Raw genomic sequence first — 15,449 nt, forward strand, 5'->3', positions numbered from 1 at the left:
TTTGCACCACTTCAGATTGCACTGCAGCCTGACACTGTTCTGTTGTTTTGCACCCAGCATTGCATTTATTGTTCAATCTATCATTACTATAGTCTCCGTGTACTCAATGAGATTCATGCGATCAAGAAATTTAATTACACCCTGGTGTATATAGGACAATAAACTAATCTGAATCTGAACTAATCTAAATCTGAAAACGCCTCTTGAAAATTATTGCTTTTGATCAAACAATAACAATCAGTCATTTCGGTTTTTTTTGCTCACCCTTTATACACCTACAGCTGCTACAGTTGCTGTCTCACAGCGCCAGAGACCCGGGTTCGATCCTGACCTCAGGTGGTGCTGTCTGTGTGGAGTTTGCACGCTCTCCCTGTGACTGTGTGGGTTTCCTCAGGGTGCTCCGGTTTCCTCCCACATCCCAAGGATGTATGGGCATGTAGGTTCATTCCCCTCTGTAAATGGCCCTCGATGTACAGGGCAAGTATTATAGCAATTATAGACCTATTAGACTGACTTCAGTGGTGGGCAAATTAATGGAAAAGATACTTAGAGATAATATATATAAGCATCTAGATAAACAGGGTCTGATTAGGAACAGTCAACATGGATTTGTGCCTGGAAGGTCATGTTTGACTAATCTTCTTGAATTTTTTGAAGAGGTTACTAGGGAAATTGACGAGGGTAAAGCAGTGGATGTTGTCTATATGGACTTTAGTAAGGCCTTTGACAAGGTTCCTCATGGAAGGTTGGTTAAGAAGGTTCAACTGTTGGGTATAAATGCAGGAGTAGCAAGATGGATTCAACAGTGGCTGAATGGGAGAAGCCAGAGGGTAATGGTGGATGGCTGTTTATCGGGTTGGAGGCAGGTGACTAGTGGGGTGCCTCAGGGATCTGTGTTGGGTCCTTTGTTGTTTGTCATGTACATCAATGATCTGGATGAAGGTGTGGTAAATTGGATTAGTAAGTATGCAGATTATACCAAGATAGGGGGTGTTGTGGATAATGAAGAGGATTTCCAAAGTCTACAGAGTGATTTAGGCCATTTGGAAAAATTGGCTGAAAGATGGCAGATGGAGTTTAATGCTGATAAATGTGAGATGCTACACCTTGGCAGGACAAATCAAAATAGGACGTACATGGTAAATGGTAGGGAATTGAAGAATACAGTTGAACAGAGGGATCTGGGTATAACCGTGCATAGTTCCTTGAAGGTGGAATCTCATATAGATAGGGTGGTAAAGAAAGCTTTTGGTATGCTAGCCTTTATAAATCAAAGCATTGAGTATAGAAGCTGGGATGTAATGTTAAAATTGTACAAGGCATTGGTGAGACCAAACCTGGAGTATGGTGTACAATTTTGGTCGCCCAATTATAGGAAGGATGTCAACAAAATAGAGAGAGTACAGAGGAGATTTACTAGAATGTTGCCTGGGTTTCAACAACTAAGTTACAGAGATAGGTTGAATAAGTTAGGTCTTTATTCTCTGGAGCGCAGAAGGTTAAGGGGGGACCTGATAGAGGTCTTTAAAATGATGAGAGGGATAGACAGAGTTGATGTGGACAAGCTTTTCCCTTTGAGGATAGGGAAGATTCAAACAAGAGGACATGACTTCAGAATTAAGGGACAGAAGTTTAGGGGTAATATGAGGGGGAACTTCTTTACTCAGAGAGTGGTAGCGGTGTGGAATGAGCTTCCAGTGGAAGTGGTGGAGGCAGGTTCATTGGTATCATTTAAAAATAAATTGGATAGGCATATGGATGAGAAGGGAATGGAGGGTTATGGTATGAGTGCAGGCAGGTGGGACTAAGGGGAAAAAAAAATTTGTTCGGCACGGACTTGTAGGGCCGAGATGGCCTGTTTCCGTGCTGTAATTGTTATATGGTTATGGTTATAAGTGGGATGGCACAGAACAATGGTGGAGTAACTCAGCCGGTCAGGCAGCATCTCTGGAGAAAAGGAATAGGTGACGTTTCGGGTCGAGACCCTTGATCAGACTACCTCTCCAGGCAGAGCTAAGAGCATCCAGAGATGCTGCCTGACCCGCTGAGTTACTCCAGCGCTGTGCATCTATCTGATGTAAAGCCAGCATCTGCAGTTCCTTCCTACACAAAACAATTGTGAACGGGTGATCGATGGTCACTGTGGGCCCAATTGCCTGCTTCCATGTTGTATCTTTCAATCAATCGATTCAATCCACCCACCACACAAACTGGGCTATGAATATGACGGCAATCAATTTGGATAGTTTTGCTCTGACAGATACATTTAAAAAAAATCAATGTAATTTTTAGTTCATTCAGTGAAAGATAGAAACATAGAAACATAGAAACATAGAAAATAGGTGCAGTAGTAGGCCATTCGGCCCTTCGAGCATGCACCGCCATTCAATATGATCATGGCTGATCATCCAACTCAGTATCCTGTACCTGCCTTCTCTCCATACCCCCTGATCCCTTTAGCCACAAGGGCCACATCTATCTCCCTCTTAAATATCTCCAATTAACTGGCCTCAACTACCTTCTGTGGCAGAGAATTCCACAGATTCACCACTCTCTGTGTAAAACATGATTTTCTCATCTCTGTCCTAAAAGACTTCCCCCTTAACCTTAAACTGTGACCCCTTGTTCTGGGATCTCACAAGAATGGAAGAAACCAACGGATCTAAACACATAATGAACACAAAAGGCTGGAGTAACTCAGCGGGACAGGCAGCACCTCAGGAGAGAAGGAATGGGTGATGTTTCGGGACGAGACCCTTCTTCAGACTTCTGAATAAGGCTCTTGACCCAAAACGCCATCCATTCCTTCTCTCCTGAGATGCTGCCTGTCCCACTGAGTTACTGTGCCACTGTGTCGCCCATGCCCTGATATACTAACTGCTTCCCTTTCCACAGATACAAACTGTCTCCAGCATCTTCTGCATTTTGAAAGGATCACTGGTCATCTCCACGTATCAAAATTCAAAGGCCAAGACGTCACCCATTCCTATTCTCCAGAGATGCTGCCTGTCCCGCTGAGTTACTCCAGCTTTTTTTGTCTATCGTCGGTTAAAACAAGCACCTGCAGTTCCTTCCTGCACATCTAAACCCATAGGCAGCTTGGTAAGAAGTCTGCAGAGCCTGGATCATGTTTTGAAGTATTTCACCTTTCATAGCTTACCTGAACTAATCTGATGAAAATGATTGAGGGGGGTTTCACCAAAAAGTATTAGTTTGAGGTTGAGATCTTTATGAAATCTTCCCTCTATTGCAGTGGTCTTTCATGCTGGCAGTAATTAATACTCTGAGTTTGACATTGATAAATGGTGAGATTGAATGTATTTCTCCCATTATCTATGTAATTGTCCCATTACAATTCACGACTCGGCATAGCCTTATTCTAAAGTTGGCTGTGGGACTTTGTTCTGTTTAGAGCACATTGTTTTTGCTATCTGATGTGCATGCAGCCCTGAGTTACAGCTTCACTTGGGTGGCAACTCATTTGAAACCCATGTTCGATCCTGACTACGCTGTCTGTGTGGAGTTTGCATGTTCTCCCTGTGATGCTGTGGGTTTTCTCTCCGGGTGCTTCAGTTTCCTCCCACACTCAGAAGACGTGCAGGTTAGTAGGTTTAATGGCTTCTGTAAATTGTCCCTAGTGTGTAGGATAGGACTAGTGTACCGGTGATCGATGGCCGGCGTGGACAGGGTGGGTTGGAGAGTCTGTTTCCACGCTGATGGGCAAATGGTTGGAACAAAGCCCAGGGATAAAAGCAGAAGGTGCGAGATAGGTTTGAAAATTACAAACTGTGAAACCAGAAGAAAGAAAGTAGCAGGGGGAGGGGAGAAATAGATAGTCCAGGTGAGGGGAGGTGGAAGAAAGGAGGAGGTGAGGGGAGAAAGGATGAGTGTGGAGGCGATTAGTTAGAGATGACCAAAAATGTCTTGTGTCATTAAGAACTTGTAATACTTGGTCAGTAGTGGACATTGAAATCCCCACCCAGACCATATTCTGTCCCTTTGCCACTCTTGAGAATTTGTGTTACTCCTTAACAATTGCTCAACATTTAAACAACATTTGTTTTAGAGATATATAGCGCAAAAACAGGCCCTTCGGCCCACCAAGTCCGCACTGACCAGCGATCACCCCGTACACTAACCTACACACTATGGACAATTTTACAACCTAGCGAAGCCAATTAACCTACACGTTCCCTGTACGTTTTTGGACTGTGGGAAGAAACCGGAGCACCAGGAGGTAAACCAACGCGGTCACAGGGAGAACGTGCAAACTCCGTACAGACAGCACCCGCAGTCAGGATCGAACCCGAGCCTCCTGCGCTGTGGGGCAGCAACTCTGCCACCGTGCCACCCAAATTGGTCACAAGAAAACTACTTGCAAATCTAATTCTCATGGTTCCCAGAATCTCCATTGTAGTCACTATGCCTTTAGGATCCCTAAAGCACAGCAAACAGTAATTAAATATTAAGTGGGCAGGCACACCCTAACGAGAGTAGGCTACCATATGTTCACAAGCAGAACTAATTTCTAAGTCAATATAATTGAAAATGTTTCCCAGAACCTAAATTACATTCTGCAATCAAGATCAATTAAGTCAATTAAGAAACAATAGTGTACATCATTTTGATTTACATTTCTGCCTGTTTATCCAACAGATAGTGATTAATGTTGTCACACTGGGATTTTGACTCAAACATGACTTTCTGAACGAAATTGCCTCATTGAACATAAAGACATCAGGACATCTTAAAGTCATTTTATCTTGGTATAAAAAATAATCAAAGCTTTGGAGTAAATTTTCACATTTATCTTGGTCAATATTAGGATTAAGTTTAAGACTCGAGGGCCTGAGATACAGGGGGAGGTTGAGCAGACTAGGACTTTATTCCTTAGAGAGCAGGAGGATGAGGGGTGATATTATAGTGGTGTATAATATCGTGAGGGAAATAGATAGCGTAAATGCACAGTGTTTTACTTAGAGTCGGGGAATCAAGAACCAGGGGACAATGGTTTAAGATGAGAGCAGGATGATTTAAAAGGAACTTGAGGGGCAATTTTTTCACACAAAGTGTGGTGGGTATGTGGAATGAGCTGCCAGAGGAGGTAGTTGAGGCAGGTACAACCACAGCATTTAAAACATATTTGGACAGATACATGGATAGGATCGATTTAGGACATGGGCCTAACGCAGGACTAGTGAAGATGTAGCACCTTGTTCGACATGGGCTGGTTTCCACACTGTATGATTTTATAACTCCATAATATAAACTGTATTATTAATGTCAAGATACCAAGTGGGCAGAATTGGAAAAGAAAACCTTGATTCATTTAGTTTGGAGATTGAACCTCCACCTGAAAAATAAAGAACATTCTCGCTCCAGGGCAATTTTGATGACTTCATCTACTTGGCTGCTTTGTCTAATGTGAAAGTGGGTTACAAATAAAACTAAGAGAGGAATATTGCACAATGCTGACAAAAGATGATCGACGTGGTAAGGAATCTCGAATGCTGGCTACGATCAATCTCCCAAGCAAAAGGTCGTGATTTTTATGCTGGTGATAATTAGAGGTCAATCTTTTGAAGAGATACATTATGAATGCAGACACATATGTTGGTTGCATTATAAAAACAAGACCTCTTGGAAGTATTAACCTTGTAAATGCAGAATACACTTCCCATCTTTCAAAGTGCATGACTTTTATTATGGATTGGCCATTAACTGAAAGCTGTAGGGGAAACAATTAACCAAAGATTTAAGAGGTGACAGCGTCTGCATTTTAATGGTATATCAGACGACCATGGGCACCATTTTACAGTCTGACTGGCAGGGTTTTATTTCATTGACCAGAGATTTTTTTAAACATTTCCATCGGGTACATTTTATATCACGAAATGGTCTTTGAGGCAATGAACATCATATACAGAGAGAGCAAACAAAAAGAATGTTTAGTGTACGAAGGGACTGCCAATGCTGGTTTAAACTGAAGATAGACACAAAATGCTGGAGTAACTCAAGCAGCATCTCTGCAGAGAAGGAAAGGGTGAAGCTTCGGGTCGAGACCCTTCTTCAGACGTTCTCTCTGCCCGGCACAATTCCATCGTTCTAGAGAGGTGTTTCATTCTGCACTGACAACTCCTTTTGGACAAATGGAAGTGCCGTGCATTAGACATTTCATTTATTCCTTTAGATTCCGTTTCCTCCCGCATCCCAAAGATGTGCATACGGGTTAGCAAGTTAATTGGCTTCTGCAAATTGCCTCTGGTCTCTAGGAAATAATTAGTGTATGGGTGATCATTGTTCGGCGTGGACGTGGTGGGCCAAAGGCCCTGTTTCCACGCTGTATCTCTGAATTAAACTAAACCAAACTAAACTAAATTAAATTAAACTAACAGCCAGTAACAACAATCCTGTTGAACAGATCATTTATTAGACATTTCATTCATTGTTTTAGATCAGGCTACCATCATAACACTAGGAACTATTTTCATCCTACATATTGATTGATTGAATAATTCTAATCTTAAACTTAATCTTCACGGAGATAACATTTATACCAAGTCTATTAATCTACAAACCTGTATATCTTTGGAGGGGGGGGAGAGAGAAAGGGGAGATGGGGAGATTTGTAAGAGGTCACCTAAAATTGGAGAAATCAGTGTTCATACTGTTGTAAGCCATCGTGACAGAATATGAGGTGTTGTTCCTCCAGTTTGCCAAGGTCCTCACTCTGGCAATGGAGGGGGCCCACGGTAGAAAGGCCAGTGTGGGAACAGGAGGGGGAGTTAAAATGCTAGGCAATTGAGAGACCGAGTAGTATTTGGTGGACCAAGCACAGGTGCTTAATGAAACAGTCACTTGCCGATGTATCATCATTATCGTTGACAACATTAGCGACGCAGTGGTGCTGGTTTCCGACGGGAACAGTGGCAGACGCACCACACATCTCTGTCCTCTAGTTCCTGCGGACTTCCGCCGCTGGAAGAAAAGGATTTTGGTGTGTGTGAGCTTTATCATCATTCCTTACAATGCCGTGTACAGTGATCGCAACTTCTACTGAAGTGTGGATGGCCGTCGGCTCGCTAGAGGCTCATCCGCCCATTGACAGGTCTTGTTTTCGGTCCTGCTGGGGGTCCACAGCCCCCTCCTCATCCTGGCAAACCAGGTGGGGAGACGGTTTAGTCGCCGACTATCCGACCATGGAGCAGGTAGCACGGGATTACATGGTACCCGTGGTGGGGGGAGCTCCTGATGTAGGTCCACCAGTTCAAAGGCATTTGCAAGTTCCCATTCTCTGATGCATGTCTAAGCATGCAGCATGGAGTCAGGCCTTTCGGCCCACCGAGTCTGCGCCGACCAATGATCACCCCGTACACTAGCTTACACACGTAAGGGACAATTTTACAACTTACCGAGGCTAATTAACTTACAAACCTGTACGTCTTTGGAGTGTGGGAGGCAACTGCAGCACCCGGAGAAAACCCACACGGTCACGGGGAGAACGTACAAAGTCCATGCAGGCAGCATCCGTAGTCAGGATTGAACCCGGGCCTCTGGCGCTGTAAGGCAGCAACTCTACCGCTGCGCCACTGTGCTACGTTATGTTAAGTGTGGTTTTGATATTGTGTTCTTCACTAGGCATTGTACTACGCCTCCGTTGCCATGCGGTGAGAACGGAGAGGTTGAGAAGGAGTTTCTTCCCAGAGGCAATTCGGACTGTAAACGCCTATCTCACCAGGGACTAGCTCTACTGAACGTTTTTCCTTCCATTATTTATTATGTAAAAGAATATGTGTGTTATGATTGTGTTTATAATTTGTTTGGTTGTTTTGTTGTTTGTCTTTTGCACAAAAGTCCGCGAGCATTGCCACTTTCATTTCACTGCACATCTCGTATGTGTATGTGACAAATAAACTTTGACTTGACTTGACTTGTAGCTCTAAACACTGCCAGGAACACTGACATGTTCTGTGGGGAAAGACAGGGGGAAGGGTAGTGGGGGGTGGGGGGGGGGGGGGGGGGGGGGGGGGGGGGTGAGGGGGGGAGGTGGGACTGGATGACAGCATGAGGAGGAGAAGCTGGACAAAGATTTATCATGTAAAAATGAGCATCCACACGCTGACTGGTTTCTGACAAAAAAAAAAGCAAATCTGGCTCTCTGTAATCCAAAGCTTTTAATTATTAGTTTGTTTTAACACCAGGGACCATATAGAGATGTGTGCATTGAAAACTAATCTGTCAACCAGCTGTTAATCAATACGGAGGTGACAAGCATTGTGGTGAAATGACTTGGAATAATTTTGTCGATTATTCAGAGTCAGCGCTAAGCTCTTTCAAATGGCGATCTACATCGCCAAACACCGACGATTAGTGGGTGGCACAGCGGTAGAGTTGCTGCCTTACGGCGCCAGGGACCCGGGTTCGATCCTGACTACAGGTGCGGTCTGTATGGAGTATGTACGTTCTCTCCGTGACCATGTGGGTTTTCTCCAGGATCTCAGCTTTCCTCCCACACTGCAAAGACATACAGGTTTGTAGGTTAATTGGCTTGGCTTGATTGTAAATTGTCCCTCGTGTGTGTGTGTAGGATAGTGTTAATGTGCGGGGATTGCTGTCCAACGCGGTGGGCCGAAGGGCCTGTTTCCACGCTGTATCTCTAAACTAAACTGAACTAATGGCAAATTTCACAGCAAATTCCCAACTCTGTGTAACGATCATTTGACCTAAGATCCTCAGCCCGCACCATTCCTTAATCAGGTGGAATAGAGGTTGTGGTGGCACAGTGGTAGAGTTGCTGCATTCCAGTGTCCTGACTCCATGATTCCATGATGGTATGAATATTGACTTCTCTAATTTCAAGTAACCCTTGATTTTCCTCTCTCTCCATCCCTCCCCATCCTAGTTCTCCGATCTTCCTGACTGTCCTCCTGAGTATATTTTATCTTTGTATGCTTCGTTGTCACCTTCCCCTAGCTGACAATGATCTATTCAAAATGTTCCTTGATCCTCGTCCCCTTTGATGTCTTCACACCTTACCCTTCCATATCTCTCCCTCTCCCCTGACTCTCAGTCTGAAGAATGGTCTCGACCTGAAGCGTCACCCTTCTATTCATCCTCTCCAGGGATGCTGTTCCGCTGAATTACTCCAGCATTTTGTGTCGATCTTCCATGCCTCCACAGTTCTCTCCTTTCTCTGCAAGGACCAGTTTACATGGAAAGGTATCCTAGAAGCAATTCTAAAATTGAAGGGCAATTTGACAAAGGATGCTTTCTTCAGAGCACCAAACATTGCCAGTTTAATAATTTCTGAAAGATCGACCATCACAAACGCCAACCTGCAAAGAATACCAGCAGTGCACTTCTGGAAGAAATCATTACTGAAAAGAAATTGGTTGTTAACAGCTAGTTCATCCAATCCAGAGAAAATTGCAACATATAAAACAAGTAACATCACTGCTCACATGAGTGAAAGACTTCTATATATACGTGAACTGTGATATAGAGACTGATCTCAGACCAAAAAAAGGCACAGAGTGCTGGAGTAACACAGCGGGTCAGGCAGCTTCTCTGGAGAACATGGACAGGTGACGTTTCAGGTCTGGACCTTTCTTCAGTCTGAGGGTGGTGAATTTCTTTAGTCGGAAGAAATATAGAAATATATAGTTTCTTTATTGTCATTGTAACATGAACCATGTACAACGAAATTTAAAATGTCAGCCAGTCAGTGCAGCATTCAAACATTTCTAAAAGCTAACGATACATACAAGGTAAAATATTAAAGATAAACAACTAAATAAATATCACGGACAAAGCACGCATACACACCCAACCCTCCATCCTTCTGTCGATTCCACAGTTACCACAGTCCCTTAGTATGTCCGCCGGGATCTCATATGAGCGGACAAACTCGGCGGTAACCTCCCGTTCGCGACCGGCTCCGATCCTAAGAAGGTCCTGCCGGCCGTAGGCGTTGTTCGCCCGACAGTAAGTACACAAAACACAAAACAACACGTACACATACATACAAAACACGAAGCACTGACCGGGAGGACATCGAGCCGCTGCAACTGTGTGCGCCGCCAAGGTGGTGAACCTGGTGAGTTCATTGCCACAGAAGGCTGTGGAGGCCACATTTGTGACTATCTTTTAAGATGGAGATTGACGGATTCTTGATTAGTACGGGTGTCGGGGGTTAAGGCAGGAGAATGGGGTTGATGGGAGCGATAGGTCAGCCATGAAAGTATGGAGGAGCAGACTTAATGGGCCGAATGGCCTAATTCTGCTACTACAACTTATGAACAAGTGGACCTTTCCCTCAAAATAATCCCAATCCAATTCTTCAGTTTAAACAGCATCAAAGGTTATGGGGTGAATGTTGGGAGGGACAAATAGATCAACCGTGATCCAAGCTTGAAAGGATACAGAGAAGATTTACGAGGATGTTGCCAGGACTAGAGACATTGAGTGGGCTGGGACTCTATTCCTTGGAGCGCAGGAGGATGAGGGGTGACCTTATAGAAGTGTGTAAAACCATGAGAGGAATAGATTGGGTAGATGCACAGAGTCCCTTGCCCAGAGTAGGTGAATTGAGGACCAGAGGACATAGGTTTAAGGTGAAGGGGAAAAGATTCAATAGGGTTGTGGGGGGTAACTTTTCCACACAAAGGGTGGTGGGTGTATGGAATAAGCTGCCAGAGGAGGTAGTTGAGGCTGGGTCTATCCCAACAGTTCGACAGGCACATGGATAGGCCAGGTTTGGAGGGATATGGACTAAACGTGGGTAAGAGGGACCTGCGTAGCAGAGACATGTTGACCGGTGTGGGCAAGTTGGGTTGAAGGACCTGCTTCCATACTATATTACTCTATAACTTTATGAATGGCAGTAACCGACACGATGGGCCGAATGGCCTAATTCTGCCCCTACATCTTATGGCCTTATGGAGATTCCAGCATCTCCAGTTTCCTGTGTCCCTCTTTAATGGCGTTTTGCATATTTTTTCGGATATAAATAGAATCAGTAGAAACTTTAAACAATTAAACTTAAAGAACTGGGGAAGTGTGCAGATAATCACTCATTGTGTGCTAAACATATATATTTGTGAGGAATAACTTGGCTCACTGACTTGGACATGATGAGCATGCAATCGTGACCTTTAAAAATGAGCATTTCTATCTAAAGGGACAGTCCGCATTAAACATTATTCTTATTCCATGAAGCCCTTTGGATTTTGACCTTTAAATAACCAGCCAACATATCGGACCCTGTGTCACGTACATTGAAGACGGTCAAACAAAGCTGCTCAGAGGGCCAGTCAATCATTTCTCCCCTCCTGTTGCTTTCCTGCTATAAGTGGAAAAACATTTCCCGATGTTGGGGGGGGAGTCCAGAACCAGGGGTTACACAGTTTAAGCATAAGGGGTAGGCCATTTGGGACAGAGATGAGGAGAATCTTTTTCACCCAGATAGTTGTGAATCTGTGGAATTCTCTGCCACAGAAGGCTGTGGAGGCCAAGTCAGTGGATATTTTCAAGAGAGAGTTAGATATAGTCCTTCGGGCTAACGGAATCAAGGGATATGGGGAGAAATCAGGAACTGATTCTGGAATGGTGGTGCTGGCTCGAAGGGCCGAATGGCCTACACCTGCACCTATTTTCTATGTTTCTATGTTACAATAGACAATAGACAACAGTAGGCGGGAGTAGGCCGTTCAGCCATTCAAGCCAGCACCACCATTCACTGCGATCATGGCTGATCATCCACATTCAGTAGCCCGTTCCTGCCTTCTCACCATATCCTCTGAGTCCGCTCCTGCACCTTTTTACAATGGCCAACAAATTGTTTTGGAGGTGTCCCCGATATAATTGAAGAAGTCCCAGCATTGTTCAGCCGGGGAAAGTGTTGAACATGCATTCAGCCAGTGTCACAAGGTTGGCACCAACTGAACAGCCACAATTAATTGCCGATGAACAAGGGATTCATTCTGTGATTGTTTGTTTTAGAAAAACAATGAACGTCAGAATTCATTTAGCGCTGGCAAACGTGTAACTATTAGACAGGATGCGTGGATCTTCGTGGGAAAAATAACTTTCCATAATTATTATGAAATTATAAAATGCAAAATCTGGAGCAAACTTTGGTTTCGTCTGAGGAAGGGTCTCGATTCAAAACGCCACTTATTCCTGCTCTCCCGAGATGATGCCTGACCCGCTGAGTTACTCCAGCAGTTTGTGTCTATCTTCTGTGGTTTAGTGTAGTTTAGTTCAGGGTCTGTCCCACTTGCAGGCGATTGCGTGCATTTGGTGCGACCAACTGGAAGCGGAGTTCGCGCTAAATTCGCGCTAAGTTCGTGCTAATTTCGCGCTAAGTTCGTCATTTCCGTCATACTTACAAATCATCTGGGCAGGAAGCGGGCCGACTGAATTTGGGCGTCGCACGGCGTCGGGCGGTGACGTCATCACGCAATGCCACGCGCTAGGCGTACGCCGTCAATACGCTGCATACACCGTCAAGACGCTGCGTACAACGTCAAGATGCTGCATACGACCGCAATACGCCTGCGTGCATATGCGGGCCGACAGGCCGTTGGCGCGCGAAGATTTCAGTCATGCAGGAATTTCAGAGCCCCGCGCAATGCCGGGACCAGCCCCGCGCGACCATACGGTGCCCGTACGCCTCAAGCGACCACGAGGTCACGTAATTTGCGAGCCAAGGTCACGTAAGTGGGACAGGCCCTTTAAAAAGTGCGGTAACAGGCCCATTAAGTCCGCGCCGACTAACAATCCCCATACACTAGCATTTTCCTACATGCTAGGGACAATTTACAATTTAAAAAAAAATCAGAACCAAATTAACTTACAAACCTGCACGTCTTTGGAGTGTGGGAGGAAACCGGAGTACCCGGGGAAAACGCACGCGGTCATCGGGAGAACGTACAAACTTGGTACAGACTGTACCCGTAGTCAGGATTGAACCCGGGTGACAGCAACTCTACCGCTGCACCACCGTGTCATCAACTATGGTTTACTATAAACTGTATGATGTAATGTCTTAAACGTTATTTATAATATCTAATTTCTTAGGGAATAGAGCAGGCCTGTGTCTTACAATCAGGATAAGATGCCAACTCTGCATTTTTTGGGTGTCTTTGACTTTACAATCCACAAAGGGAATGATATTCCTGTTTACAGCCTTCTGGCTCACAAAGGCTGGTGACATTAATCACAGCAGCAGCTATTTCAATATCAACATACATTTTTTTTCTTTATTCTTTCTAAATGTATTCTGCCCAGTGTCTGCAGGGCACATTGCTGATGCATTTAAAGGAAAGCAGAATAAGTACATAGTAGATGGAAATTGACCAAAACTAAATCCATTGTTAAGCATTCTGACTGGTTGCATCGTGGCCTGGTTCGGCAACTTGAATGTCCAGGAGCGGAAAAGACTGCAGAAAGTTGTGACCACTGCCCAGTTCACCACCGGCTCTGACCTCCACACCATCGAAGGGATCGATCAAAGTCGCTGCCTCAAAAAGGCAGCCAGCATCACCAAAGACCCACACCATCCTGGCCACACATTCATTTCACCGTTGCCATCGGGAAGAAGGTACAGGAGCCTGAAAACTGTAGCGTTCAGGTTCAGGAACAGCTTCTTCCCTACAGCCATCAAGCTATTAAACATGACAACAAATAAGTTCTGAACTATAATAGACTATTATTATTATTATTGCACTATATTTGTTTATTTATTGAGTATGTGTGCATGTGTAAATATACACACTGAACTTTTTTTCTCCCCGTTATGTACTATCTTTACATATCCTGTTGTGCTGCAGCAAGTAAGAATTTCATTGTCCTATCGGGGACACATGACAATAAAACACTCTTGACTCTTGACTCTTCAATTCAATTCAATTCAACTTTATTGTCATTACACAAATACGAGTACAGGTACAACGAAATGCAGTTTAGTGTCTGGTCATAGTGCAAGATAGTAGAAATAAAAATAAAAATACAAAATAAAAATACAAATAAAAATAAAAGTACTGGTTAACAATGTGTGGACTGTGGATGAATTAAACTGGTACATAGGCAAATAAATGTATACAAATGGGAGAGTCTAAAGATAGCTAGCGACGGGACTGTGAGTTCAGCAGTGTAATGGTGTTATTGAAAAAGCTGATCCTCAGCCTGCTTGTGCGAGACCTGAGGCTCCTGTACTGCCTCCCTGATGGGAGGAGGGCAAATAGTCCATGGTTAGGGTGAGAGGGGTCCTTGATGATTTTCCCGGCCCGTCTCAGACACCGTTTGCGGTGGAGGGCATCCATGGCAGGGAGCGGGGCACCGATGATGTGCTGAGCGGTTTTCACCACCCGTTGCAGTGCCTTCCGGTCAGCTGTGGTGCAACTGCTGTACCATACCGTGAAGCAGGTGGTCAGGATGCTTTCGATGGTACGGCAGTAGAAGTTGGACAGGATCTGGGGGGGACAGGTGAGCTTTCTTAAACCTCCTCAGAAAGTAAAAGCGCTGCTGCGCCTTTTTGATCAGTTTGGTGGTATTGAGGGACCAGGACAGATCCTCTGAGATGTGTACCCCGAGGAATTTGTAGTTGGAGACGCGCTCCACCTCAGTCCCGTTTATGTGCATGGAGGTATGTCTGCCACCTCTGGTCTTCCTGGTCAACGATGATTTCCTTCGTCTTCTTAGAGTTGAGGACGTGGTTATTATTGGCACACCAGGCTGCCAGGTTCTGGACCTCCTCCCTATAAGCTGATTCGTTGTTGTCGCTGCCACTCTTGAGGTGGAAGGACATTTCTTCAGAGCTTTTACAATACAATCTACAATATTTTATTCCATGTCGTTTGAACCTCTCCGTGAGTCGACTCCGCCATTCATTCAAGGATGATCTATCTTTCCCTCTCAACCCCACTTCCCTGCTTTCGATCAGACGATTCCTTGCATAAGGCACGCACACACGCAATACCCCGGGCTTGCAGCAGGGCACGGTGGGCTGAAGGGCCTATTTCCACCATGTACCCTTAAACTAAACTGTACTAAACCTGAGAGATTCTAAGATGGAGTCGCAAGAGTAAAGGCTGTCACACAAGAGATTACATTTTCTTCTTCTCCATGCCCAGCTAAGCACAGCATCTCATTTCATCCACTGCTAGATATCAAACAGATTGTTCTTGGCAACAAGGTAGGTTCATTGGACCAAACCTCTATCTGGCAGGACATCCAAGGCCAAATTACAGATCATAAACCAATAAGTAATGATTTTTGTTGTACTGTTGCTTGTCTTGGCTAATTAATTTAGTGTAACTGAAGGACAGTAACAGTATCCTCGGTCTTGCTGGTACTGATAGGAAGCAGTCTGTGCCAAAACACATTTGCTGTGGCCCTTACTTAATAACGAACCATGAACTTGACAGTCTCCACATCTGAGTTACGCC

The sequence above is a fragment of the Leucoraja erinacea genome, chromosome 19, assembly GCF_028641065.1.
Source record: "Leucoraja erinacea ecotype New England chromosome 19, Leri_hhj_1, whole genome shotgun sequence".
In the NCBI taxonomy this organism is placed as follows: domain Eukaryota; kingdom Metazoa; phylum Chordata; class Chondrichthyes; order Rajiformes; family Rajidae; genus Leucoraja; species Leucoraja erinaceus.